This window comes from Durio zibethinus, unplaced genomic scaffold, assembly GCF_047325235.1.
Source record: "Durio zibethinus cultivar Kanyao isolate XHJ-2024 unplaced genomic scaffold, ASM4732523v1 HiC_scaffold_3, whole genome shotgun sequence".
NCBI lineage: Eukaryota > Viridiplantae > Streptophyta > Magnoliopsida > Malvales > Malvaceae > Durio > Durio zibethinus.
In genome coordinates, this window is record NW_028323044.1 from 3,313,750 (window position 1) to 3,333,877 (window position 20,128).

Below are 20,128 nucleotides of genomic sequence, written 5' to 3' on the forward strand. Positions count from 1 at the left end.
GTCCGTCGCAATTACTGCATACTTAATCGTTTGCTCGCCGATTACCGTTCGCGGCGATTAATCGATGACGGGTTGAGAAATCGATGAACCCCCTCTTCTTGGCGTATTGCGTAATCTTTTGGACGGGGGCTCGCGTGTGACACGTCGAGCAACGCACGGGAAAGGAAGGGTCGGATACATAATTTGCGCAAGAAGTGACGGGTGCGATCATACCAGCACTAAAGCACCGGATCCCATCAGAACTCCGCAGTTAAGCGTGCTTGGGCGAGAGTAGTACTAGGATGGGTGACCTCCTGGGAAGTCCTCGTGTTGCACTCCTCGTTCTTTTTAATTTCCGGTATTCTTCCGTCGTTTATTGCCGTGCAGGCACTTGGGCTTGTTCGTTGATTGCCGTTCGCAGCACCTCACGTTCTTTTTAGTTTTTGGTATCCGTCCGTCGCAATTACTGCATACTTAATCGTTTGCTCGCCGATTACCGTTCGCGGCGATTAATCGATGACGGGTTGAGAAATCGATGAACCCCCTCTTCTTGGCGTATTGCGTAATCTTTTGGACGGGGGCTCGCGTGTGACACGTCGAGCAACGCACGGGAAAGGAAGGGTCGGATACATAATTTGCGCAAGAAGTGACGGGTGCGATCATACCAGCACTAAAGCACCGGATCCCATCAGAACTCCGCAGTTAAGCGTGCTTGGGCGAGAGTAGTACTAGGATGGGTGACCTCCTGGGAAGTCCTCGTGTTGCACTCCTCGTTCTTTTTAATTTCCGGTATTCTTCCGTCGTTTATTGCCGTGCAGGCACTTGGGCTTGTTCGTTGATTGCCGTTCGCAGCACCTCACGTTCTTTTTAGTTTTTGGTATCCGTCCGTCGCAATTACTGCATACTTAATCGTTTGCTCGCCGATTACCGTTCGCGGCGATTAATCGATGACGGGTTGAGAAATCGATGAACCCCCTCTTCTTGGCGTATTGCGTAATCTTTTGGACGGGGGCTCGCGTGTGACACGTCGAGCAACGCACGGGAAAGGAAGGGTCGGATACATAATTTGCGCAAGAAGTGACGGGTGCGATCATACCAGCACTAAAGCACCGGATCCCATCAGAACTCCGCAGTTAAGCGTGCTTGGGCGAGAGTAGTACTAGGATGGGTGACCTCCTGGGAAGTCCTCGTGTTGCACTCCTCGTTCTTTTTAATTTCCGGTATTCTTCCGTCGTTTATTGCCGTGCAGGCACTTGGGCTTGTTCGTTGATTGCCGTTCGCAGCACCTCACGTTCTTTTTAGTTTTTGGTATCCGTCCGTCGCAATTACTGCATACTTAATCGTTTGCTCGCCGATTACCGTTCGCGGCGATTAATCGATGACGGGTTGAGAAATCGATGAACCCCCTCTTCTTGGCGTATTGCGTAATCTTTTGGACGGGGGCTCGCGTGTGACACGTCGAGCAACGCACGGGAAAGGAAGGGTCGGATACATAATTTGCGCAAGAAGTGACGGGTGCGATCATACCAGCACTAAAGCACCGGATCCCATCAGAACTCCGCAGTTAAGCGTGCTTGGGCGAGAGTAGTACTAGGATGGGTGACCTCCTGGGAAGTCCTCGTGTTGCACTCCTCGTTCTTTTTAATTTCCGGTATTCTTCCGTCGTTTATTGCCGTGCAGGCACTTGGGCTTGTTCGTTGATTGCCGTTCGCAGCACCTCACGTTCTTTTTAGTTTTTGGTATCCGTCCGTCGCAATTACTGCATACTTAATCGTTTGCTCGCCGATTACCGTTCGCGGCGATTAATCGATGACGGGTTGAGAAATCGATGAACCCCCTCTTCTTGGCGTATTGCGTAATCTTTTGGACGGGGGCTCGCGTGTGACACGTCGAGCAACGCACGGGAAAGGAAGGGTCGGATACATAATTTGCGCAAGAAGTGACGGGTGCGATCATACCAGCACTAAAGCACCGGATCCCATCAGAACTCCGCAGTTAAGCGTGCTTGGGCGAGAGTAGTACTAGGATGGGTGACCTCCTGGGAAGTCCTCGTGTTGCACTCCTCGTTCTTTTTAATTTCCGGTATTCTTCCGTCGTTTATTGCCGTGCAGGCACTTGGGCTTGTTCGTTGATTGCCGTTCGCAGCACCTCACGTTCTTTTTAGTTTTTGGTATCCGTCCGTCGCAATTACTGCATACTTAATCGTTTGCTCGCCGATTACCGTTCGCGGCGATTAATCGATGACGGGTTGAGAAATCGATGAACCCCCTCTTCTTGGCGTATTGCGTAATCTTTTGGACGGGGGCTCGCGTGTGACACGTCGAGCAACGCACGGGAAAGGAAGGGTCGGATACATAATTTGCGCAAGAAGTGACGGGTGCGATCATACCAGCACTAAAGCACCGGATCCCATCAGAACTCCGCAGTTAAGCGTGCTTGGGCGAGAGTAGTACTAGGATGGGTGACCTCCTGGGAAGTCCTCGTGTTGCACTCCTCGTTCTTTTTAATTTCCGGTATTCTTCCGTCGTTTATTGCCGTGCAGGCACTTGGGCTTGTTCGTTGATTGCCGTTCGCAGCACCTCACGTTCTTTTTAGTTTTTGGTATCCGTCCGTCGCAATTACTGCATACTTAATCGTTTGCTCGCCGATTACCGTTCGCGGCGATTAATCGATGACGGGTTGAGAAATCGATGAACCCCCTCTTCTTGGCGTATTGCGTAATCTTTTGGACGGGGGCTCGCGTGTGACACGTCGAGCAACGCACGGGAAAGGAAGGGTCGGATACATAATTTGCGCAAGAAGTGACGGGTGCGATCATACCAGCACTAAAGCACCGGATCCCATCAGAACTCCGCAGTTAAGCGTGCTTGGGCGAGAGTAGTACTAGGATGGGTGACCTCCTGGGAAGTCCTCGTGTTGCACTCCTCGTTCTTTTTAATTTCCGGTATTCTTCCGTCGTTTATTGCCGTGCAGGCACTTGGGCTTGTTCGTTGATTGCCGTTCGCAGCACCTCACGTTCTTTTTAGTTTTTGGTATCCGTCCGTCGCAATTACTGCATACTTAATCGTTTGCTCGCCGATTACCGTTCGCGGCGATTAATCGATGACGGGTTGAGAAATCGATGAACCCCCTCTTCTTGGCGTATTGCGTAATCTTTTGGACGGGGGCTCGCGTGTGACACGTCGAGCAACGCACGGGAAAGGAAGGGTCGGATACATAATTTGCGCAAGAAGTGACGGGTGCGATCATACCAGCACTAAAGCACCGGATCCCATCAGAACTCCGCAGTTAAGCGTGCTTGGGCGAGAGTAGTACTAGGATGGGTGACCTCCTGGGAAGTCCTCGTGTTGCACTCCTCGTTCTTTTTAATTTCCGGTATTCTTCCGTCGTTTATTGCCGTGCAGGCACTTGGGCTTGTTCGTTGATTGCCGTTCGCAGCACCTCACGTTCTTTTTAGTTTTTGGTATCCGTCCGTCGCAATTACTGCATACTTAATCGTTTGCTCGCCGATTACCGTTCGCGGCGATTAATCGATGACGGGTTGAGAAATCGATGAACCCCCTCTTCTTGGCGTATTGCGTAATCTTTTGGACGGGGGCTCGCGTGTGACACGTCGAGCAACGCACGGGAAAGGAAGGGTCGGATACATAATTTGCGCAAGAAGTGACGGGTGCGATCATACCAGCACTAAAGCACCGGATCCCATCAGAACTCCGCAGTTAAGCGTGCTTGGGCGAGAGTAGTACTAGGATGGGTGACCTCCTGGGAAGTCCTCGTGTTGCACTCCTCGTTCTTTTTAATTTCCGGTATTCTTCCGTCGTTTATTGCCGTGCAGGCACTTGGGCTTGTTCGTTGATTGCCGTTCGCAGCACCTCACGTTCTTTTTAGTTTTTGGTATCCGTCCGTCGCAATTACTGCATACTTAATCGTTTGCTCGCCGATTACCGTTCGCGGCGATTAATCGATGACGGGTTGAGAAATCGATGAACCCCCTCTTCTTGGCGTATTGCGTAATCTTTTGGACGGGGGCTCGCGTGTGACACGTCGAGCAACGCACGGGAAAGGAAGGGTCGGATACATAATTTGCGCAAGAAGTGACGGGTGCGATCATACCAGCACTAAAGCACCGGATCCCATCAGAACTCCGCAGTTAAGCGTGCTTGGGCGAGAGTAGTACTAGGATGGGTGACCTCCTGGGAAGTCCTCGTGTTGCACTCCTCGTTCTTTTTAATTTCCGGTATTCTTCCGTCGTTTATTGCCGTGCAGGCACTTGGGCTTGTTCGTTGATTGCCGTTCGCAGCACCTCACGTTCTTTTTAGTTTTTGGTATCCGTCCGTCGCAATTACTGCATACTTAATCGTTTGCTCGCCGATTACCGTTCGCGGCGATTAATCGATGACGGGTTGAGAAATCGATGAACCCCCTCTTCTTGGCGTATTGCGTAATCTTTTGGACGGGGGCTCGCGTGTGACACGTCGAGCAACGCACGGGAAAGGAAGGGTCGGATACATAATTTGCGCAAGAAGTGACGGGTGCGATCATACCAGCACTAAAGCACCGGATCCCATCAGAACTCCGCAGTTAAGCGTGCTTGGGCGAGAGTAGTACTAGGATGGGTGACCTCCTGGGAAGTCCTCGTGTTGCACTCCTCGTTCTTTTTAATTTCCGGTATTCTTCCGTCGTTTATTGCCGTGCAGGCACTTGGGCTTGTTCGTTGATTGCCGTTCGCAGCACCTCACGTTCTTTTTAGTTTTTGGTATCCGTCCGTCGCAATTACTGCATACTTAATCGTTTGCTCGCCGATTACCGTTCGCTGGCGATTAATCGATGACGGGTTGAGAAATCGATGAACCCCCTCTTCTTGGCGTATTGCGTAATCTTTTGGACGGGGGCTCGCGTGTGACACGTCGAGCAACGCACGGGAAAGGAAGGGTCGGATACATAATTTGCGCAAGAAGTGACGGGTGCGATCATACCAGCACTAAAGCACCGGATCCCATCAGAACTCCGCAGTTAAGCGTGCTTGGGCGAGAGTAGTACTAGGATGGGTGACCTCCTGGGAAGTCCTCGTGTTGCACTCCTCGTTCTTTTTAATTTCCGGTATTCTTCCGTCGTTTATTGCCGTGCAGGCACTTGGGCTTGTTCGTTGATTGCCGTTCGCAGCACCTCACGTTCTTTTTAGTTTTTGGTATCCGTCCGTCGCAATTACTGCATACTTAATCGTTTGCTCGCCGATTACCGTTCGCGGCGATTAATCGATGACGGGTTGAGAAATCGATGAACCCCCTCTTCTTGGCGTATTGCGTAATCTTTTGGACGGGGGCTCGCGTGTGACACGTCGAGCAACGCACGGGAAAGGAAGGGTCGGATACATAATTTGCGCAAGAAGTGACGGGTGCGATCATACCAGCACTAAAGCACCGGATCCCATCAGAACTCCGCAGTTAAGCGTGCTTGGGCGAGAGTAGTACTAGGATGGGTGACCTCCTGGGAAGTCCTCGTGTTGCACTCCTCGTTCTTTTTAATTTCCGGTATTCTTCCGTCGTTTATTGCCGTGCAGGCACTTGGGCTTGTTCGTTGATTGCCGTTCGCAGCACCTCACGTTCTTTTTAGTTTTTGGTATCCGTCCGTCGCAATTACTGCATACTTAATCGTTTGCTCGCCGATTACCGTTCGCGGCGATTAATCGATGACGGGTTGAGAAATCGATGAACCCCCTCTTCTTGGCGTATTGCGTAATCTTTTGGACGGGGGCTCGCGTGTGACACGTCGAGCAACGCACGGGAAAGGAAGGGTCGGATACATAATTTGCGCAAGAAGTGACGGGTGCGATCATACCAGCACTAAAGCACCGGATCCCATCAGAACTCCGCAGTTAAGCGTGCTTGGGCGAGAGTAGTACTAGGATGGGTGACCTCCTGGGAAGTCCTCGTGTTGCACTCCTCGTTCTTTTTAATTTCCGGTATTCTTCCGTCGTTTATTGCCGTGCAGGCACTTGGGCTTGTTCGTTGATTGCCGTTCGCAGCACCTCACGTTCTTTTTAGTTTTTGGTATCCGTCCGTCGCAATTACTGCATACTTAATCGTTTGCTCGCCGATTACCGTTCGCGGCGATTAATCGATGACGGGTTGAGAAATCGATGAACCCCCTCTTCTTGGCGTATTGCGTAATCTTTTGGACGGGGGCTCGCGTGTGACACGTCGAGCAACGCACGGGAAAGGAAGGGTCGGATACATAATTTGCGCAAGAAGTGACGGGTGCGATCATACCAGCACTAAAGCACCGGATCCCATCAGAACTCCGCAGTTAAGCGTGCTTGGGCGAGAGTAGTACTAGGATGGGTGACCTCCTGGGAAGTCCTCGTGTTGCACTCCTCGTTCTTTTTAATTTCCGGTATTCTTCCGTCGTTTATTGCCGTGCAGGCACTTGGGCTTGTTCGTTGATTGCCGTTCGCAGCACCTCACGTTCTTTTTAGTTTTTGGTATCCGTCCGTCGCAATTACTGCATACTTAATCGTTTGCTCGCCGATTACCGTTCGCGGCGATTAATCGATGACGGGTTGAGAAATCGATGAACCCCCTCTTCTTGGCGTATTGCGTAATCTTTTGGACGGGGGCTCGCGTGTGACACGTCGAGCAACGCACGGGAAAGGAAGGGTCGGATACATAATTTGCGCAAGAAGTGACGGGTGCGATCATACCAGCACTAAAGCACCGGATCCCATCAGAACTCCGCAGTTAAGCGTGCTTGGGCGAGAGTAGTACTAGGATGGGTGACCTCCTGGGAAGTCCTCGTGTTGCACTCCTCGTTCTTTTTAATTTCCGGTATTCTTCCGTCGTTTATTGCCGTGCAGGCACTTGGGCTTGTTCGTTGATTGCCGTTCGCAGCACCTCACGTTCTTTTTAGTTTTTGGTATCCGTCCGTCGCAATTACTGCATACTTAATCGTTTGCTCGCCGATTACCGTTCGCGGCGATTAATCGATGACGGGTTGAGAAATCGATGAACCCCCTCTTCTTGGCGTATTGCGTAATCTTTTGGACGGGGGCTCGCGTGTGACACGTCGAGCAACGCACGGGAAAGGAAGGGTCGGATACATAATTTGCGCAAGAAGTGACGGGTGCGATCATACCAGCACTAAAGCACCGGATCCCATCAGAACTCCGCAGTTAAGCGTGCTTGGGCGAGAGTAGTACTAGGATGGGTGACCTCCTGGGAAGTCCTCGTGTTGCACTCCTCGTTCTTTTTAATTTCCGGTATTCTTCCGTCGTTTATTGCCGTGCAGGCACTTGGGCTTGTTCGTTGATTGCCGTTCGCAGCACCTCACGTTCTTTTTAGTTTTTGGTATCCGTCCGTCGCAATTACTGCATACTTAATCGTTTGCTCGCCGATTACCGTTCGCGGCGATTAATCGATGACGGGTTGAGAAATCGATGAACCCCCTCTTCTTGGCGTATTGCGTAATCTTTTGGACGGGGGCTCGCGTGTGACACGTCGAGCAACGCACGGGAAAGGAAGGGTCGGATACATAATTTGCGCAAGAAGTGACGGGTGCGATCATACCAGCACTAAAGCACCGGATCCCATCAGAACTCCGCAGTTAAGCGTGCTTGGGCGAGAGTAGTACTAGGATGGGTGACCTCCTGGGAAGTCCTCGTGTTGCACTCCTCGTTCTTTTTAATTTCCGGTATTCTTCCGTCGTTTATTGCCGTGCAGGCACTTGGGCTTGTTCGTTGATTGCCGTTCGCAGCACCTCACGTTCTTTTTAGTTTTTGGTATCCGTCCGTCGCAATTACTGCATACTTAATCGTTTGCTCGCCGATTACCGTTCGCGGCGATTAATCGATGACGGGTTGAGAAATCGATGAACCCCCTCTTCTTGGCGTATTGCGTAATCTTTTGGACGGGGGCTCGCGTGTGACACGTCGAGCAACGCACGGGAAAGGAAGGGTCGGATACATAATTTGCGCAAGAAGTGACGGGTGCGATCATACCAGCACTAAAGCACCGGATCCCATCAGAACTCCGCAGTTAAGCGTGCTTGGGCGAGAGTAGTACTAGGATGGGTGACCTCCTGGGAAGTCCTCGTGTTGCACTCCTCGTTCTTTTTAATTTCCGGTATTCTTCCGTCGTTTATTGCCGTGCAGGCACTTGGGCTTGTTCGTTGATTGCCGTTCGCAGCACCTCACGTTCTTTTTAGTTTTTGGTATCCGTCCGTCGCAATTACTGCATACTTAATCGTTTGCTCGCCGATTACCGTTCGCGGCGATTAATCGATGACGGGTTGAGAAATCGATGAACCCCCTCTTCTTGGCGTATTGCGTAATCTTTTGGACGGGGGCTCGCGTGTGACACGTCGAGCAACGCACGGGAAAGGAAGGGTCGGATACATAATTTGCGCAAGAAGTGACGGGTGCGATCATACCAGCACTAAAGCACCGGATCCCATCAGAACTCCGCAGTTAAGCGTGCTTGGGCGAGAGTAGTACTAGGATGGGTGACCTCCTGGGAAGTCCTCGTGTTGCACTCCTCGTTCTTTTTAATTTCCGGTATTCTTCCGTCGTTTATTGCCGTGCAGGCACTTGGGCTTGTTCGTTGATTGCCGTTCGCAGCACCTCACGTTCTTTTTAGTTTTTGGTATCCGTCCGTCGCAATTACTGCATACTTAATCGTTTGCTCGCCGATTACCGTTCGCGGCGATTAATCGATGACGGGTTGAGAAATCGATGAACCCCCTCTTCTTGGCGTATTGCGTAATCTTTTGGACGGGGGCTCGCGTGTGACACGTCGAGCAACGCACGGGAAAGGAAGGGTCGGATACATAATTTGCGCAAGAAGTGACGGGTGCGATCATACCAGCACTAAAGCACCGGATCCCATCAGAACTCCGCAGTTAAGCGTGCTTGGGCGAGAGTAGTACTAGGATGGGTGACCTCCTGGGAAGTCCTCGTGTTGCACTCCTCGTTCTTTTTAATTTCCGGTATTCTTCCGTCGTTTATTGCCGTGCAGGCACTTGGGCTTGTTCGTTGATTGCCGTTCGCAGCACCTCACGTTCTTTTTAGTTTTTGGTATCCGTCCGTCGCAATTACTGCATACTTAATCGTTTGCTCGCCGATTACCGTTCGCGGCGATTAATCGATGACGGGTTGAGAAATCGATGAACCCCCTCTTCTTGGCGTATTGCGTAATCTTTTGGACGGGGGCTCGCGTGTGACACGTCGAGCAACGCACGGGAAAGGAAGGGTCGGATACATAATTTGCGCAAGAAGTGACGGGTGCGATCATACCAGCACTAAAGCACCGGATCCCATCAGAACTCCGCAGTTAAGCGTGCTTGGGCGAGAGTAGTACTAGGATGGGTGACCTCCTGGGAAGTCCTCGTGTTGCACTCCTCGTTCTTTTTAATTTCCGGTATTCTTCCGTCGTTTATTGCCGTGCAGGCACTTGGGCTTGTTCGTTGATTGCCGTTCGCAGCACCTCACGTTCTTTTTAGTTTTTGGTATCCGTCCGTCGCAATTACTGCATACTTAATCGTTTGCTCGCCGATTACCGTTCGCGGCGATTAATCGATGACGGGTTGAGAAATCGATGAACCCCCTCTTCTTGGCGTATTGCGTAATCTTTTGGACGGGGGCTCGCGTGTGACACGTCGAGCAACGCACGGGAAAGGAAGGGTCGGATACATAATTTGCGCAAGAAGTGACGGGTGCGATCATACCAGCACTAAAGCACCGGATCCCATCAGAACTCCGCAGTTAAGCGTGCTTGGGCGAGAGTAGTACTAGGATGGGTGACCTCCTGGGAAGTCCTCGTGTTGCACTCATCGTTCTTTTTAATTTCCGGTATTCTTCCGTCGTTTATTGCCGTGCAGGCACTTGGGCTTGTTCGTTGATTGCCGTTCGCAGCACCTCACGTTCTTTTTAGTTTTTGGTATCCGTCCGTCGCAATTACTGCATACTTAATCGTTTGCTCGCCGATTACCGTTCGCGGCGATTAATCGATGACGGGTTGAGAAATCGATGAACCCCCTCTTCTTGGCGTATTGCGTAATCTTTTGGACGGGGGCTCGCGTGTGACACGTCGAGCAACGCACGGGAAAGGAAGGGTCGGATACATAATTTGCGCAAGAAGTGACGGGTGCGATCATACCAGCACTAAAGCACCGGATCCCATCAGAACTCCGCAGTTAAGCGTGCTTGGGCGAGAGTAGTACTAGGATGGGTGACCTCCTGGGAAGTCCTCGTGTTGCACTCCTCGTTCTTTTTAATTTCCGGTATTCTTCCGTCGTTTATTGCCGTGCAGGCACTTGGGCTTGTTCGTTGATTGCCGTTCACAGCACCTCACGTTCTTTTTAGTTTTTGGTATCCGTCCGTCGCAATTACTGCATACTTAATCGTTTGCTCGCCGATTACCGTTCGCGGCGATTAATCGATGACGGGTTGAGAAATCGATGAACCCCCTCTTCTTGGCGTATTGCGTAATCTTTTGGACGGGGGCTCGCGTGTGACACGTCGAGCAACGCACGGGAAAGGAAGGGTCGGATACATAATTTGCGCAAGAAGTGACGGGTGCGATCATACCAGCACTAAAGCACCGGATCCCATCAGAACTCCGCAGTTAAGCGTGCTTGGGCGAGAGTAGTACTAGGATGGGTGACCTCCTGGGAAGTCCTCGTGTTGCACTCCTCGTTCTTTTTAATTTCCGGTATTCTTCCGTCGTTTATTGCCGTGCAGGCACTTGGGCTTGTTCGTTGATTGCCGTTCGCAGCACCTCACGTTCTTTTTAGTTTTTGGTATCCGTCCGTCGCAATTACTGCATACTTAATCGTTTGCTCGCCGATTACCGTTCGCGGCGATTAATCGATGACGGGTTGAGAAATCGATGAACCCCCTCTTCTTGGCGTATTGCGTAATCTTTTGGACGGGGGCTCGCGTGTGACACGTCGAGCAACGCACGGGAAAGGAAGGGTCGGATACATAATTTGCGCAAGAAGTGACGGGTGCGATCATACCAGCACTAAAGCACCGGATCCCATCAGAACTCCGCAGTTAAGCGTGCTTGGGCGAGAGTAGTACTAGGATGGGTGACCTCCTGGGAAGTCCTCGTGTTGCACTCCTCGTTCTTTTTAATTTCCGGTATTCTTCCGTCGTTTATTGCCGTGCAGGCACTTGGGCTTGTTCGTTGATTGCCGTTCGCAGCACCTCACGTTCTTTTTAGTTTTTGGTATCCGTCCGTCGCAATTACTGCATACTTAATCGTTTGCTCGCCGATTACCGTTCGCGGCGATTAATCGATGACGGGTTGAGAAATCGATGAACCCCCTCTTCTTGGCGTATTGCGTAATCTTTTGGACGGGGGCTCGCGTGTGACACGTCGAGCAACGCACGGGAAAGGAAGGGTCGGATACATAATTCAGCACTAAAGCACCGGATCCCATCAGAACTCCGCAGTTAAGCGTGCTTGGGCGAGAGTAGTACTAGGATGGGTGACCTCCTGGGAAGTCCTCGTGTTGCACTCCTCGTTCTTTTTAATTTCCGGTATTCTTCCGTCGTTTATTGCCGTGCAGGCACTTGGGCTTGTTCGTTGATTGCCGTTCGCAGCACCTCACGTTCTTTTTAGTTTTTGGTATCCGTCCGTCGCAATTACTGCATACTTAATCGTTTGCTCGCCGATTACCGTTCGCGGCGATTAATCGATGACGGGTTGAGAAATCGATGAACCCCCTCTTCTTGGCGTATTGCGTAATCTTTTGGACGGGGGCTCGCGTGTGACACGTCGAGCAACGCACGGGAAAGGAAGGGTCGGATACATAATTTGCGCAAGAAGTGACGGGTGCGATCATACCAGCACTAAAGCACCGGATCCCATCAGAACTCCGCAGTTAAGCGTGCTTGGGCGAGAGTAGTACTAGGATGGGTGACCTCCTGGGAAGTCCTCGTGTTGCACTCCTCGTTCTTTTTAATTTCCGGTATTCTTCCGTCGTTTATTGCCGTGCAGGCACTTGGGCTTGTTCGTTGATTGCCGTTCGCAGCACCTCACGTTCTTTTTAGTTTTTGGTATCCGTCCGTCGCAATTACTGCATACTTAATCGTTTGCTCGCCGATTACCGTTCGCGGCGATTAATCGATGACGGGTTGAGAAATCGATGAACCCCCTCTTCTTGGCGTATTGCGTAATCTTTTGGACGGGGGCTCGCGTGTGACACGTCGAGCAACGCACGGGAAAGGAAGGGTCGGATACATAATTTGCGCAAGAAGTGACGGGTGCGATCATACCAGCACTAAAGCACCGGATCCCATCAGAACTCCGCAGTTAAGCGTGCTTGGGCGAGAGTAGTACTAGGATGGGTGACCTCCTGGGAAGTCCTCGTGTTGCACTCCTCGTTCTTTTTAATTTCCGGTATTCTTCCGTCGTTTATTGCCGTGCAGGCACTTGGGCTTGTTCGTTGATTGCCGTTCGCAGCACCTCACGTTCTTTTTAGTTTTTGGTATCCGTCCGTCGCAATTACTGCATACTTAATCGTTTGCTCGCCGATTACCGTTCGCGGCGATTAATCGATGACGGGTTGAGAAATCGATGAACCCCCTCTTCTTGGCGTATTGCGTAATCTTTTGGACGGGGGCTCGCGTGTGACACGTCGAGCAACGCACGGGAAAGGAAGGGTCGGATACATAATTTGCGCAAGAAGTGACGGGTGCGATCATACCAGCACTAAAGCACCGGATCCCATCAGAACTCCGCAGTTAAGCGTGCTTGGGCGAGAGTAGTACTAGGATGGGTGACCTCCTGGGAAGTCCTCGTGTTGCACTCCTCGTTCTTTTTAATTTCCGGTATTCTTCCGTCGTTTATTGCCGTGCAGGCACTTGGGCTTGTTCGTTGATTGCCGTTCGCAGCACCTCACGTTCTTTTTAGTTTTTGGTATCCGTCCGTCGCAATTACTGCATACTTAATCGTTTGCTCGCCGATTACCGTTCGCGGCGATTAATCGATGACGGGTTGAGAAATCGATGAACCCCCTCTTCTTGGCGTATTGCGTAATCTTTTGGACGGGGGCTCGCGTGTGACACGTCGAGCAACGCACGGGAAAGGAAGGGTCGGATACATAATTTGCGCAAGAAGTGACGGGTGCGATCATACCAGCACTAAAGCACCGGATCCCATCAGAACTCCGCAGTTAAGCGTGCTTGGGCGAGAGTAGTACTAGGATGGGTGACCTCCTGGGAAGTCCTCGTGTTGCACTCCTCGTTCTTTTTAATTTCCGGTATTCTTCCGTCGTTTATTGCCGTGCAGGCACTTGGGCTTGTTCGTTGATTGCCGTTCGCAGCACCTCACGTTCTTTTTAGTTTTTGGTATCCGTCCGTCGCAATTACTGCATACTTAATCGTTTGCTCGCCGATTACCGTTCGCAGGCGATTAATCGATGACGGGTTGAGAAATCGATGAACCCCCTCTTCTTGGCGTATTGCGTAATCTTTTGGACGGGGGCTCGCGTGTGACACGTCGAGCAACGCACGGGAAAGGAAGGGTCGGATACATAATTTGCGCAAGAAGTGACGGGTGCGATCATACCAGCACTAAAGCACCGGATCCCATCAGAACTCCGCAGTTAAGCGTGCTTGGGCGAGAGTAGTACTAGGATGGGTGACCTCCTGGGAAGTCCTCGTGTTGCACTCCTCGTTCTTTTTAATTTCCGGTATTCTTCCGTCGTTTATTGCCGTGCAGGCACTTGGGCTTGTTCGTTGATTGCCGTTCGCAGCACCTCACGTTCTTTTTAGTTTTTGGTATCCGTCCGTCGCAATTACTGCATACTTAATCGTTTGCTCGCCGATTACCGTTCGCGGCGATTAATCGATGACGGGTTGAGAAATCGATGAACCCCCTCTTCTTGGCGTATTGCGTAATCTTTTGGACGGGGGCTCGCGTGTGACACGTCGAGCAACGCACGGGAAAGGAAGGGTCGGATACATAATTTGCGCAAGAAGTGACGGGTGCGATCATACCAGCACTAAAGCACCGGATCCCATCAGAACTCCGCAGTTAAGCGTGCTTGGGCGAGAGTAGTACTAGGATGGGTGACCTCCTGGGAAGTCCTCGTGTTGCACTCCTCGTTCTTTTTAATTTCCGGTATTCTTCCGTCGTTTATTGCCGTGCAGGCACTTGGGCTTGTTCGTTGATTGCCGTTCGCAGCACCTCACGTTCTTTTTAGTTTTTGGTATCCGTCCGTCGCAATTACTGCATACTTAATCGTTTGCTCGCCGATTACCGTTCGCGGCGATTAATCGATGACGGGTTGAGAAATCGATGAACCCCCTCTTCTTGGCGTATTGCGTAATCTTTTGGACGGGGGCTCGCGTGTGACACGTCGAGCAACGCACGGGAAAGGAAGGGTCGGATACATAATTTGCGCAAGAAGTGACGGGTGCGATCATACCAGCACTAAAGCACCGGATCCCATCAGAACTCCGCAGTTAAGCGTGCTTGGGCGAGAGTAGTACTAGGATGGGTGACCTCCTGGGAAGTCCTCGTGTTGCACTCCTCGTTCTTTTTAATTTCCGGTATTCTTCCGTCGTTTATTGCCGTGCAGGCACTTGGGCTTGTTCGTTGATTGCCGTTCGCAGCACCTCACGTTCTTTTTAGTTTTTGGTATCCGTCCGTCGCAATTACTGCATACTTAATCGTTTGCTCGCCGATTACCGTTCGCGGCGATTAATCGATGACGGGTTGAGAAATCGATGAACCCCCTCTTCTTGGCGTATTGCGTAATCTTTTGGACGGGGGCTCGCGTGTGACACGTCGAGCAACGCACGGGAAAGGAAGGGTCGGATACATAATTTGCGCAAGAAGTGACGGGTGCGATCATACCAGCACTAAAGCACCGGATCCCATCAGAACTCCGCAGTTAAGCGTGCTTGGGCGAGAGTAGTACTAGGATGGGTGACCTCCTGGGAAGTCCTCGTGTTGCACTCCTCGTTCTTTTTAATTTCCGGTATTCTTCCGTCGTTTATTGCCGTGCAGGCACTTGGGCTTGTTCGTTGATTGCCGTTCGCAGCACCTCACGTTCTTTTTAGTTTTTGGTATCCGTCCGTCGCAATTACTGCATACTTAATCGTTTGCTCGCCGATTACCGTTCGCGGCGATTAATCGATGACGGGTTGAGAAATCGATGAACCCCCTCTTCTTGGCGTATTGCGTAATCTTTTGGACGGGGGCTCGCGTGTGACACGTCGAGCAACGCACGGGAAAGGAAGGGTCGGATACATAATTTGCGCAAGAAGTGACGGGTGCGATCATACCAGCACTAAAGCACCGGATCCCATCAGAACTCCGCAGTTAAGCGTGCTTGGGCGAGAGTAGTACTAGGATGGGTGACCTCCTGGGAAGTCCTCGTGTTGCACTCCTCGTTCTTTTTAATTTCCGGTATTCTTCCGTCGTTTATTGCCGTGCACTTGGGCTTGTTCGTTGATTGCCGTTCGCAGCACCTCACGTTCTTTTTAGTTTTTGGTATCCGTCCGTCGCAATTACTGCATACTTAATCGTTTGCTCGCCGATTACCGTTCGCGGCGATTAATCGATGACGGGTTGAGAAATCGATGAACCCCCTCTTCTTGGCGTATTGCGTAATCTTTTGGACGGGGGCTCGCGTGTGACACGTCGAGCAACGCACGGGAAAGGAAGGGTCGGATACATAATTTGCGCAAGAAGTGACGGGTGCGATCATACCAGCACTAAAGCACCGGATCCCATCAGAACTCCGCAGTTAAGCGTGCTTGGGCGAGAGTAGTACTAGGATGGGTGACCTCCTGGGAAGTCCTCGTGTTGCACTCCTCGTTCTTTTTAATTTCCGGTATTCTTCCGTCGTTTATTGCCGTGCAGGCACTTGGGCTTGTTCGTTGATTGCCGTTCGCAGCACCTCACGTTCTTTTTAGTTTTTGGTATCCGTCCGTCGCAATTACTGCATACTTAATCGTTTGCTCGCCGATTACCGTTCGCGGCGATTAATCGATGACGGGTTGAGAAATCGATGAACCCCCTCTTCTTGGCGTATTGCGTAATCTTTTGGACGGGGGCTCGCGTGTGACACGTCGAGCAACGCACGGGAAAGGAAGGGTCGGATACATAATTTGCGCAAGAAGTGACGGGTGCGATCATACCAGCACTAAAGCACCGGATCCCATCAGAACTCCGCAGTTAAGCGTGCTTGGGCGAGAGTAGTACTAGGATGGGTGACCTCCTGGGAAGTCCTCGTGTTGCACTCCTCGTTCTTTTTAATTTCCGGTATTCTTCCGTCGTTTATTGCCGTGCAGGCACTTGGGCTTGTTCGTTGATTGCCGTTCGCAGCACCTCACGTTCTTTTTAGTTTTTGGTATCCGTCCGTCGCAATTACTGCATACTTAATCGTTTGCTCGCCGATTACCGTTCGCGGCGATTAATCGATGACGGGTTGAGAAATCGATGAACCCCCTCTTCTTGGCGTATTGCGTAATCTTTTGGACGGGGGCTCGCGTGTGACACGTCGAGCAACGCACGGGAAAGGAAGGGTCGGATACATAATTTGCGCAAGAAGTGACGGGTGCGATCATACCAGCACTAAAGCACCGGATCCCATCAGAACTCCGCAGTTAAGCGTGCTTGGGCGAGAGTAGTACTAGGATGGGTGACCTCCTGGGAAGTCCTCGTGTTGCACTCCTCGTTCTTTTTAATTTCCGGTATTCTTCCGTCGTTTATTGCCGTGCAGGCACTTGGGCTTGTTCGTTGATTGCCGTTCGCAGCACCTCACGTTCTTTTTAGTTTTTGGTATCCGTCCGTCGCAATTACTGCATACTTAATCGTTTGCTCGCCGATTACCGTTCGCGGCGATTAATCGATGACGGGTTGAGAAATCGATGAACCCCCTCTTCTTGGCGTATTGCGTAATCTTTTGGACGGGGGCTCGCGTGTGACACGTCGAGCAACGCACGGGAAAGGAAGGGTCGGATACATAATTTGCGCAAGAAGTGACGGGTGCGATCATACCAGCACTAAAGCACCGGATCCCATCAGAACTCCGCAGTTAAGCGTGCTTGGGCGAGAGTAGTACTAGGATGGGTGACCTCCTGGGAAGTCCTCGTGTTGCACTCCTCGTTCTTTTTAATTTCCGGTATTCTTCCGTCGTTTATTGCCGTGCAGGCACTTGGGCTTGTTCGTTGATTGCCGTTCGCAGCACCTCACGTTCTTTTTAGTTTTTGGTATCCGTCCGTCGCAATTACTGCATACTTAATCGTTTGCTCGCCGATTACCGTTCGCGGCGATTAATCGATGACGGGTTGAGAAATCGATGAACCCCCTCTTCTTGGCGTATTGCGTAATCTTTTGGACGGGGGCTCGCGTGTGACACGTCGAGCAACGCACGGGAAAGGAAGGGTCGGATACATAATTTGCGCAAGAAGTGACGGGTGCGATCATACCAGCACTAAAGCACCGGATCCCATCAGAACTCCGCAGTTAAGCGTGCTTGGGCGAGAGTAGTACTAGGATGGGTGACCTCCTGGGAAGTCCTCGTGTTGCACTCCTCGTTCTTTTTAATTTCCGGTATTCTTCCGTCGTTTATTGCCGTGCAGGCACTTGGGCTTGTTCGTTGATTGCCGTTCGCAGCACCTCACGTTCTTTTTAGTTTTTGGTATCCGTCCGTCGCAATTACTGCATACTTAATCGTTTGCTCGCCGATTACCGTTCGCGGCGATTAATCGATGACGGGTTGAGAAATCGATGAACCCCCTCTTCTTGGCGTATTGCGTAATCTTTTGGACGGGGGCTCGCGTGTGACACGTCGAGCAACGCACGGGAAAGGAAGGGTCGGATACATAATTTGCGCAAGAAGTGACGGGTGCGATCATACCAGCACTAAAGCACCGGATCCCATCAGAACTCCGCAGTTAAGCGTGCTTGGGCGAGAGTAGTACTAGGATGGGTGACCTCCTGGGAAGTCCTCGTGTTGCACTCCTCGTTCTTTTTAATTTCCGGTATTCTTCCGTCGTTGATTGCCGTTCGCAGCACCTCACGTTCTTTTTAGTTTTTGGTATCCGTCCGTCGCAATTACTGCATACTTAATCGTTTGCTCGCCGATTACCGTTCGCGGCGATTAATCGATGACGGGTTGAGAAATCGATGAACCCCCTCTTCTTGGCGTATTGCGTAATCTTTTGGACGGGGGCTCGCGTGTGACACGTCGAGCAACGCACGGGAAAGGAAGGGTCGGATACATAATTTGCGCAAGAAGTGACGGGTGCGATCATACCAGCACTAAAGCACCGGATCCCATCAGAACTCCGCAGTTAAGCGTGCTTGGGCGAGAGTAGTACTAGGATGGGTGACCTCCTGGGAAGTCCTCGTGTTGCACTCCTCGTTCTTTTTAATTTCCGGTATTCTTCCGTCGTTTATTGCCGTGCAGGCACTTGGGCTTGTTCGTTGATTGCCGTTCGCAGCACCTCACGTTCTTTTTAGTTTTTGGTATCCGTCCGTCGCAATTACTGCATACTTAATCGTTTGCTCGCCGATTACCGTTCGCGGCGATTAATCGATGACGGGTTGAGAAATCGATGAACCCCCTCTTCTTGGCGTATTGCGTAATCTTTTGGACGGGGGCTCGCGTGTGACACGTCGAGCAACGCACGGGAAAGGAAGGGTCGGATACATAATTTGCGCAAGAAGTGACGGGTGCGATCATACCAGCACTAAAGCACCGGATCCCATCAGAACTCCGCAGTTAAGCGTGCTTGGGCGAGAGTAGTACTAGGATGGGTGACCTCCTGGGAAGTCCTCGTGTTGCACTCCTCGTTCTTTTTAATTTCCGGTATTCTTCCGTCGTTTATTGCCGTGCAGGCACTTGGGCTTGTTCGTTGATTGCCGTTCGCAGCACCTCACGTTCTTTTTAGTTTTTGGTATCCGTCCGTCGCAATTACTGCATACTTAATCGTTTGCTCGCCGATTACCGTTCGCGGCGATTAATCGATGACGGGTTGAGAAATCGATGAACCCCCTCTTCTTGGCGTATTGCGTAATCTTTTGGACGGGGGCTCGCGTGTGACACGTCGAGCAACGCACGGGAAAGGAAGGGTCGGATACATAATTTGCGCAAGAAGTGACGGGTGCGATCATACCAGCACTAAAGCACCGGATCCCATCAGAACTCCGCAGTTAAGCGTGCTTGGGCGAGAGTAGTACTAGGATGGGTGACCTCCTGGGAAGTCCTCGTGTTGCACTCCTCGTTCTTTTTAATTTCCGGTATTCTTCCGTCGTTTATTGCCGTGCAGGCACTTGGGCTTGTTCGTTGATTGCCGTTCGCAGCACCTCACGTTCTTTTTAGTTTTTGGTATCCGTCCGTCGCAATTACTGCATACTTAATCGTTTGCTCGCCGATTACCGTTCGCGGCGATTAATCGATGACGGGTTGAGAAATCGATGAACCCCCTCTTCTTGGCGTATTGCGTAATCTTTTGGACGGGGGCTCGCGTGTGACACGTCGAGCAACGCACGGGAAAGGAAGGGTCGGATACATAATTTGCGCAAGAAGTGACGGGTGCGATCATACCAGCACTAAAGCACCGGATCCCATCAGAACTCCGCAGTTAAGCGTGCTTGGGCGAGAGTAGTACTAGGATGGGTGACCTCCTGGGAAGTCCTCGTGTTGCACTCCTCGTTCTTTTTAATTTCCGGTATTCTTCCGTCGTTTATTGCCGTGCAGGCACTTGGGCTTGTTCGTTGATTGCCGTTCGCAGCACCTCACGTTCTTTTTAGTTTTTGGTATCCGTCCGTCGCAATTACTGCATACTTAATCGTTTGCTCGCCGATTACCGTTCGCGGCGATTAATCGATGACGGGTTGAGAAATCGATGAACCCCCTCTTCTTGGCGTATTGCGTAATCTTTTGGACGGGGGCTCGCGTGTGACACGTCGAGCAACGCACGGGAAAGGAAGGGTCGGATACATAATTTGCGCAAGAAGTGACGGGTGCGATCATACCAGCACTAAAGCACCGGATCCCATCAGAACTCCGCAGTTAAGCGTGCTTGGGCGAGAGTAGTACTAGGATGGGTGACCTCCTGGGAAGTCCTCGTGTTGCACTCCTCGTTCTTTTTAATTTCCGGTATTCTTCCGTCGTTTATTGCCGTGCA

At 51.3% G+C, this 20,128-nt stretch overlaps 46 non-coding genes and 1 pseudogene across 46 annotated transcripts; all 47 read left to right on the top strand.

Moving 5' to 3' along the window:
- The first annotated feature begins 199 nt into the window (after positions 1–199).
- On the top strand, positions 200–318 carry LOC149504134 (5S ribosomal RNA). The gene has a single exon (XR_016339062.1). It is a non-coding gene; the product is annotated as a 5S ribosomal RNA (ribosomal RNA).
- Positions 319–630: 312 nt separating this feature from the next.
- LOC149504135 (5S ribosomal RNA) lies at positions 631–749 on the top strand. The gene has a single exon (XR_016339063.1). It is a non-coding gene; the product is annotated as a 5S ribosomal RNA (ribosomal RNA).
- A 312-nt stretch (positions 750–1,061) lies between these two features.
- On the top strand, positions 1,062–1,180 carry LOC149504136 (5S ribosomal RNA). The gene has a single exon (XR_016339064.1). It is a non-coding gene; the product is annotated as a 5S ribosomal RNA (ribosomal RNA).
- A 312-nt stretch (positions 1,181–1,492) lies between these two features.
- Positions 1,493–1,611, top strand: LOC149504137 (5S ribosomal RNA). Its single transcript, XR_016339065.1, has one exon. It is a non-coding gene; the product is annotated as a 5S ribosomal RNA (ribosomal RNA).
- A 312-nt stretch (positions 1,612–1,923) lies between these two features.
- Positions 1,924–2,042, top strand: LOC149504138 (5S ribosomal RNA). The gene has a single exon (XR_016339066.1). It is a non-coding gene; the product is annotated as a 5S ribosomal RNA (ribosomal RNA).
- A 312-nt stretch (positions 2,043–2,354) lies between these two features.
- Positions 2,355–2,473, top strand: LOC149504139 (5S ribosomal RNA). The gene has a single exon (XR_016339067.1). It is a non-coding gene; the product is annotated as a 5S ribosomal RNA (ribosomal RNA).
- Positions 2,474–2,785: 312 nt separating this feature from the next.
- Positions 2,786–2,904, top strand: LOC149504140 (5S ribosomal RNA). The gene has a single exon (XR_016339068.1). It is a non-coding gene; the product is annotated as a 5S ribosomal RNA (ribosomal RNA).
- Positions 2,905–3,216: 312 nt separating this feature from the next.
- LOC149504141 (5S ribosomal RNA) lies at positions 3,217–3,335 on the top strand. The gene has a single exon (XR_016339069.1). It is a non-coding gene; the product is annotated as a 5S ribosomal RNA (ribosomal RNA).
- A 312-nt stretch (positions 3,336–3,647) lies between these two features.
- LOC149504142 (5S ribosomal RNA) lies at positions 3,648–3,766 on the top strand. The gene has a single exon (XR_016339071.1). It is a non-coding gene; the product is annotated as a 5S ribosomal RNA (ribosomal RNA).
- Positions 3,767–4,078: 312 nt separating this feature from the next.
- Positions 4,079–4,197, top strand: LOC149504143 (5S ribosomal RNA). Its single transcript, XR_016339072.1, has one exon. It is a non-coding gene; the product is annotated as a 5S ribosomal RNA (ribosomal RNA).
- A 312-nt stretch (positions 4,198–4,509) lies between these two features.
- On the top strand, positions 4,510–4,628 carry LOC149504144 (5S ribosomal RNA). The gene has a single exon (XR_016339073.1). It is a non-coding gene; the product is annotated as a 5S ribosomal RNA (ribosomal RNA).
- A 313-nt stretch (positions 4,629–4,941) lies between these two features.
- On the top strand, positions 4,942–5,060 carry LOC149504145 (5S ribosomal RNA). The gene has a single exon (XR_016339074.1). It is a non-coding gene; the product is annotated as a 5S ribosomal RNA (ribosomal RNA).
- Positions 5,061–5,372: 312 nt separating this feature from the next.
- Positions 5,373–5,491, top strand: LOC149504146 (5S ribosomal RNA). Its single transcript, XR_016339075.1, has one exon. It is a non-coding gene; the product is annotated as a 5S ribosomal RNA (ribosomal RNA).
- Positions 5,492–5,803: 312 nt separating this feature from the next.
- LOC149504147 (5S ribosomal RNA) lies at positions 5,804–5,922 on the top strand. Its single transcript, XR_016339076.1, has one exon. It is a non-coding gene; the product is annotated as a 5S ribosomal RNA (ribosomal RNA).
- A 312-nt stretch (positions 5,923–6,234) lies between these two features.
- On the top strand, positions 6,235–6,353 carry LOC149504148 (5S ribosomal RNA). The gene has a single exon (XR_016339077.1). It is a non-coding gene; the product is annotated as a 5S ribosomal RNA (ribosomal RNA).
- A 312-nt stretch (positions 6,354–6,665) lies between these two features.
- LOC149504149 (5S ribosomal RNA) lies at positions 6,666–6,784 on the top strand. The gene has a single exon (XR_016339078.1). It is a non-coding gene; the product is annotated as a 5S ribosomal RNA (ribosomal RNA).
- A 312-nt stretch (positions 6,785–7,096) lies between these two features.
- LOC149504150 (5S ribosomal RNA) lies at positions 7,097–7,215 on the top strand. The gene has a single exon (XR_016339079.1). It is a non-coding gene; the product is annotated as a 5S ribosomal RNA (ribosomal RNA).
- A 312-nt stretch (positions 7,216–7,527) lies between these two features.
- On the top strand, positions 7,528–7,646 carry LOC149504151 (5S ribosomal RNA). The gene has a single exon (XR_016339080.1). It is a non-coding gene; the product is annotated as a 5S ribosomal RNA (ribosomal RNA).
- A 312-nt stretch (positions 7,647–7,958) lies between these two features.
- Positions 7,959–8,077, top strand: LOC149504152 (5S ribosomal RNA). The gene has a single exon (XR_016339082.1). It is a non-coding gene; the product is annotated as a 5S ribosomal RNA (ribosomal RNA).
- Positions 8,078–8,389: 312 nt separating this feature from the next.
- LOC149504153 (5S ribosomal RNA) lies at positions 8,390–8,508 on the top strand. The gene has a single exon (XR_016339083.1). It is a non-coding gene; the product is annotated as a 5S ribosomal RNA (ribosomal RNA).
- A 312-nt stretch (positions 8,509–8,820) lies between these two features.
- Positions 8,821–8,939, top strand: LOC149504154 (5S ribosomal RNA). The gene has a single exon (XR_016339084.1). It is a non-coding gene; the product is annotated as a 5S ribosomal RNA (ribosomal RNA).
- Positions 8,940–9,251: 312 nt separating this feature from the next.
- On the top strand, positions 9,252–9,370 carry LOC149504155 (5S ribosomal RNA). The gene has a single exon (XR_016339085.1). It is a non-coding gene; the product is annotated as a 5S ribosomal RNA (ribosomal RNA).
- Positions 9,371–9,682: 312 nt separating this feature from the next.
- On the top strand, positions 9,683–9,801 carry LOC149504156 (5S ribosomal RNA). The gene has a single exon (XR_016339151.1). It is a non-coding gene; the product is annotated as a 5S ribosomal RNA (ribosomal RNA).
- A 312-nt stretch (positions 9,802–10,113) lies between these two features.
- LOC149504157 (5S ribosomal RNA) lies at positions 10,114–10,232 on the top strand. Its single transcript, XR_016339086.1, has one exon. It is a non-coding gene; the product is annotated as a 5S ribosomal RNA (ribosomal RNA).
- Positions 10,233–10,544: 312 nt separating this feature from the next.
- LOC149504158 (5S ribosomal RNA) lies at positions 10,545–10,663 on the top strand. Its single transcript, XR_016339088.1, has one exon. It is a non-coding gene; the product is annotated as a 5S ribosomal RNA (ribosomal RNA).
- A 312-nt stretch (positions 10,664–10,975) lies between these two features.
- Positions 10,976–11,094, top strand: LOC149504159 (5S ribosomal RNA). The gene has a single exon (XR_016339089.1). It is a non-coding gene; the product is annotated as a 5S ribosomal RNA (ribosomal RNA).
- Positions 11,095–11,379: 285 nt separating this feature from the next.
- LOC149504160 (5S ribosomal RNA) lies at positions 11,380–11,496 on the top strand (annotated as a pseudogene).
- A 312-nt stretch (positions 11,497–11,808) lies between these two features.
- On the top strand, positions 11,809–11,927 carry LOC149504161 (5S ribosomal RNA). The gene has a single exon (XR_016339090.1). It is a non-coding gene; the product is annotated as a 5S ribosomal RNA (ribosomal RNA).
- Positions 11,928–12,239: 312 nt separating this feature from the next.
- LOC149504162 (5S ribosomal RNA) lies at positions 12,240–12,358 on the top strand. The gene has a single exon (XR_016339091.1). It is a non-coding gene; the product is annotated as a 5S ribosomal RNA (ribosomal RNA).
- Positions 12,359–12,670: 312 nt separating this feature from the next.
- LOC149504163 (5S ribosomal RNA) lies at positions 12,671–12,789 on the top strand. Its single transcript, XR_016339092.1, has one exon. It is a non-coding gene; the product is annotated as a 5S ribosomal RNA (ribosomal RNA).
- Positions 12,790–13,101: 312 nt separating this feature from the next.
- LOC149504164 (5S ribosomal RNA) lies at positions 13,102–13,220 on the top strand. Its single transcript, XR_016339094.1, has one exon. It is a non-coding gene; the product is annotated as a 5S ribosomal RNA (ribosomal RNA).
- A 313-nt stretch (positions 13,221–13,533) lies between these two features.
- On the top strand, positions 13,534–13,652 carry LOC149504165 (5S ribosomal RNA). Its single transcript, XR_016339095.1, has one exon. It is a non-coding gene; the product is annotated as a 5S ribosomal RNA (ribosomal RNA).
- Positions 13,653–13,964: 312 nt separating this feature from the next.
- Positions 13,965–14,083, top strand: LOC149504166 (5S ribosomal RNA). Its single transcript, XR_016339096.1, has one exon. It is a non-coding gene; the product is annotated as a 5S ribosomal RNA (ribosomal RNA).
- A 312-nt stretch (positions 14,084–14,395) lies between these two features.
- On the top strand, positions 14,396–14,514 carry LOC149504167 (5S ribosomal RNA). Its single transcript, XR_016339097.1, has one exon. It is a non-coding gene; the product is annotated as a 5S ribosomal RNA (ribosomal RNA).
- A 312-nt stretch (positions 14,515–14,826) lies between these two features.
- On the top strand, positions 14,827–14,945 carry LOC149504168 (5S ribosomal RNA). Its single transcript, XR_016339098.1, has one exon. It is a non-coding gene; the product is annotated as a 5S ribosomal RNA (ribosomal RNA).
- Positions 14,946–15,257: 312 nt separating this feature from the next.
- Positions 15,258–15,376, top strand: LOC149504169 (5S ribosomal RNA). The gene has a single exon (XR_016339099.1). It is a non-coding gene; the product is annotated as a 5S ribosomal RNA (ribosomal RNA).
- Positions 15,377–15,684: 308 nt separating this feature from the next.
- On the top strand, positions 15,685–15,803 carry LOC149504170 (5S ribosomal RNA). Its single transcript, XR_016339100.1, has one exon. It is a non-coding gene; the product is annotated as a 5S ribosomal RNA (ribosomal RNA).
- A 312-nt stretch (positions 15,804–16,115) lies between these two features.
- On the top strand, positions 16,116–16,234 carry LOC149504171 (5S ribosomal RNA). The gene has a single exon (XR_016339101.1). It is a non-coding gene; the product is annotated as a 5S ribosomal RNA (ribosomal RNA).
- A 312-nt stretch (positions 16,235–16,546) lies between these two features.
- On the top strand, positions 16,547–16,665 carry LOC149504172 (5S ribosomal RNA). The gene has a single exon (XR_016339102.1). It is a non-coding gene; the product is annotated as a 5S ribosomal RNA (ribosomal RNA).
- Positions 16,666–16,977: 312 nt separating this feature from the next.
- On the top strand, positions 16,978–17,096 carry LOC149504173 (5S ribosomal RNA). The gene has a single exon (XR_016339103.1). It is a non-coding gene; the product is annotated as a 5S ribosomal RNA (ribosomal RNA).
- A 312-nt stretch (positions 17,097–17,408) lies between these two features.
- Positions 17,409–17,527, top strand: LOC149504174 (5S ribosomal RNA). The gene has a single exon (XR_016339105.1). It is a non-coding gene; the product is annotated as a 5S ribosomal RNA (ribosomal RNA).
- A 312-nt stretch (positions 17,528–17,839) lies between these two features.
- Positions 17,840–17,958, top strand: LOC149504175 (5S ribosomal RNA). Its single transcript, XR_016339106.1, has one exon. It is a non-coding gene; the product is annotated as a 5S ribosomal RNA (ribosomal RNA).
- A 280-nt stretch (positions 17,959–18,238) lies between these two features.
- On the top strand, positions 18,239–18,357 carry LOC149504176 (5S ribosomal RNA). The gene has a single exon (XR_016339107.1). It is a non-coding gene; the product is annotated as a 5S ribosomal RNA (ribosomal RNA).
- A 312-nt stretch (positions 18,358–18,669) lies between these two features.
- On the top strand, positions 18,670–18,788 carry LOC149504177 (5S ribosomal RNA). Its single transcript, XR_016339108.1, has one exon. It is a non-coding gene; the product is annotated as a 5S ribosomal RNA (ribosomal RNA).
- Positions 18,789–19,100: 312 nt separating this feature from the next.
- Positions 19,101–19,219, top strand: LOC149504178 (5S ribosomal RNA). Its single transcript, XR_016339109.1, has one exon. It is a non-coding gene; the product is annotated as a 5S ribosomal RNA (ribosomal RNA).
- A 312-nt stretch (positions 19,220–19,531) lies between these two features.
- On the top strand, positions 19,532–19,650 carry LOC149504179 (5S ribosomal RNA). The gene has a single exon (XR_016339110.1). It is a non-coding gene; the product is annotated as a 5S ribosomal RNA (ribosomal RNA).
- A 312-nt stretch (positions 19,651–19,962) lies between these two features.
- Positions 19,963–20,081, top strand: LOC149504180 (5S ribosomal RNA). The gene has a single exon (XR_016339111.1). It is a non-coding gene; the product is annotated as a 5S ribosomal RNA (ribosomal RNA).
- The last annotated feature ends 47 nt before the right edge of the window (positions 20,082–20,128 follow it).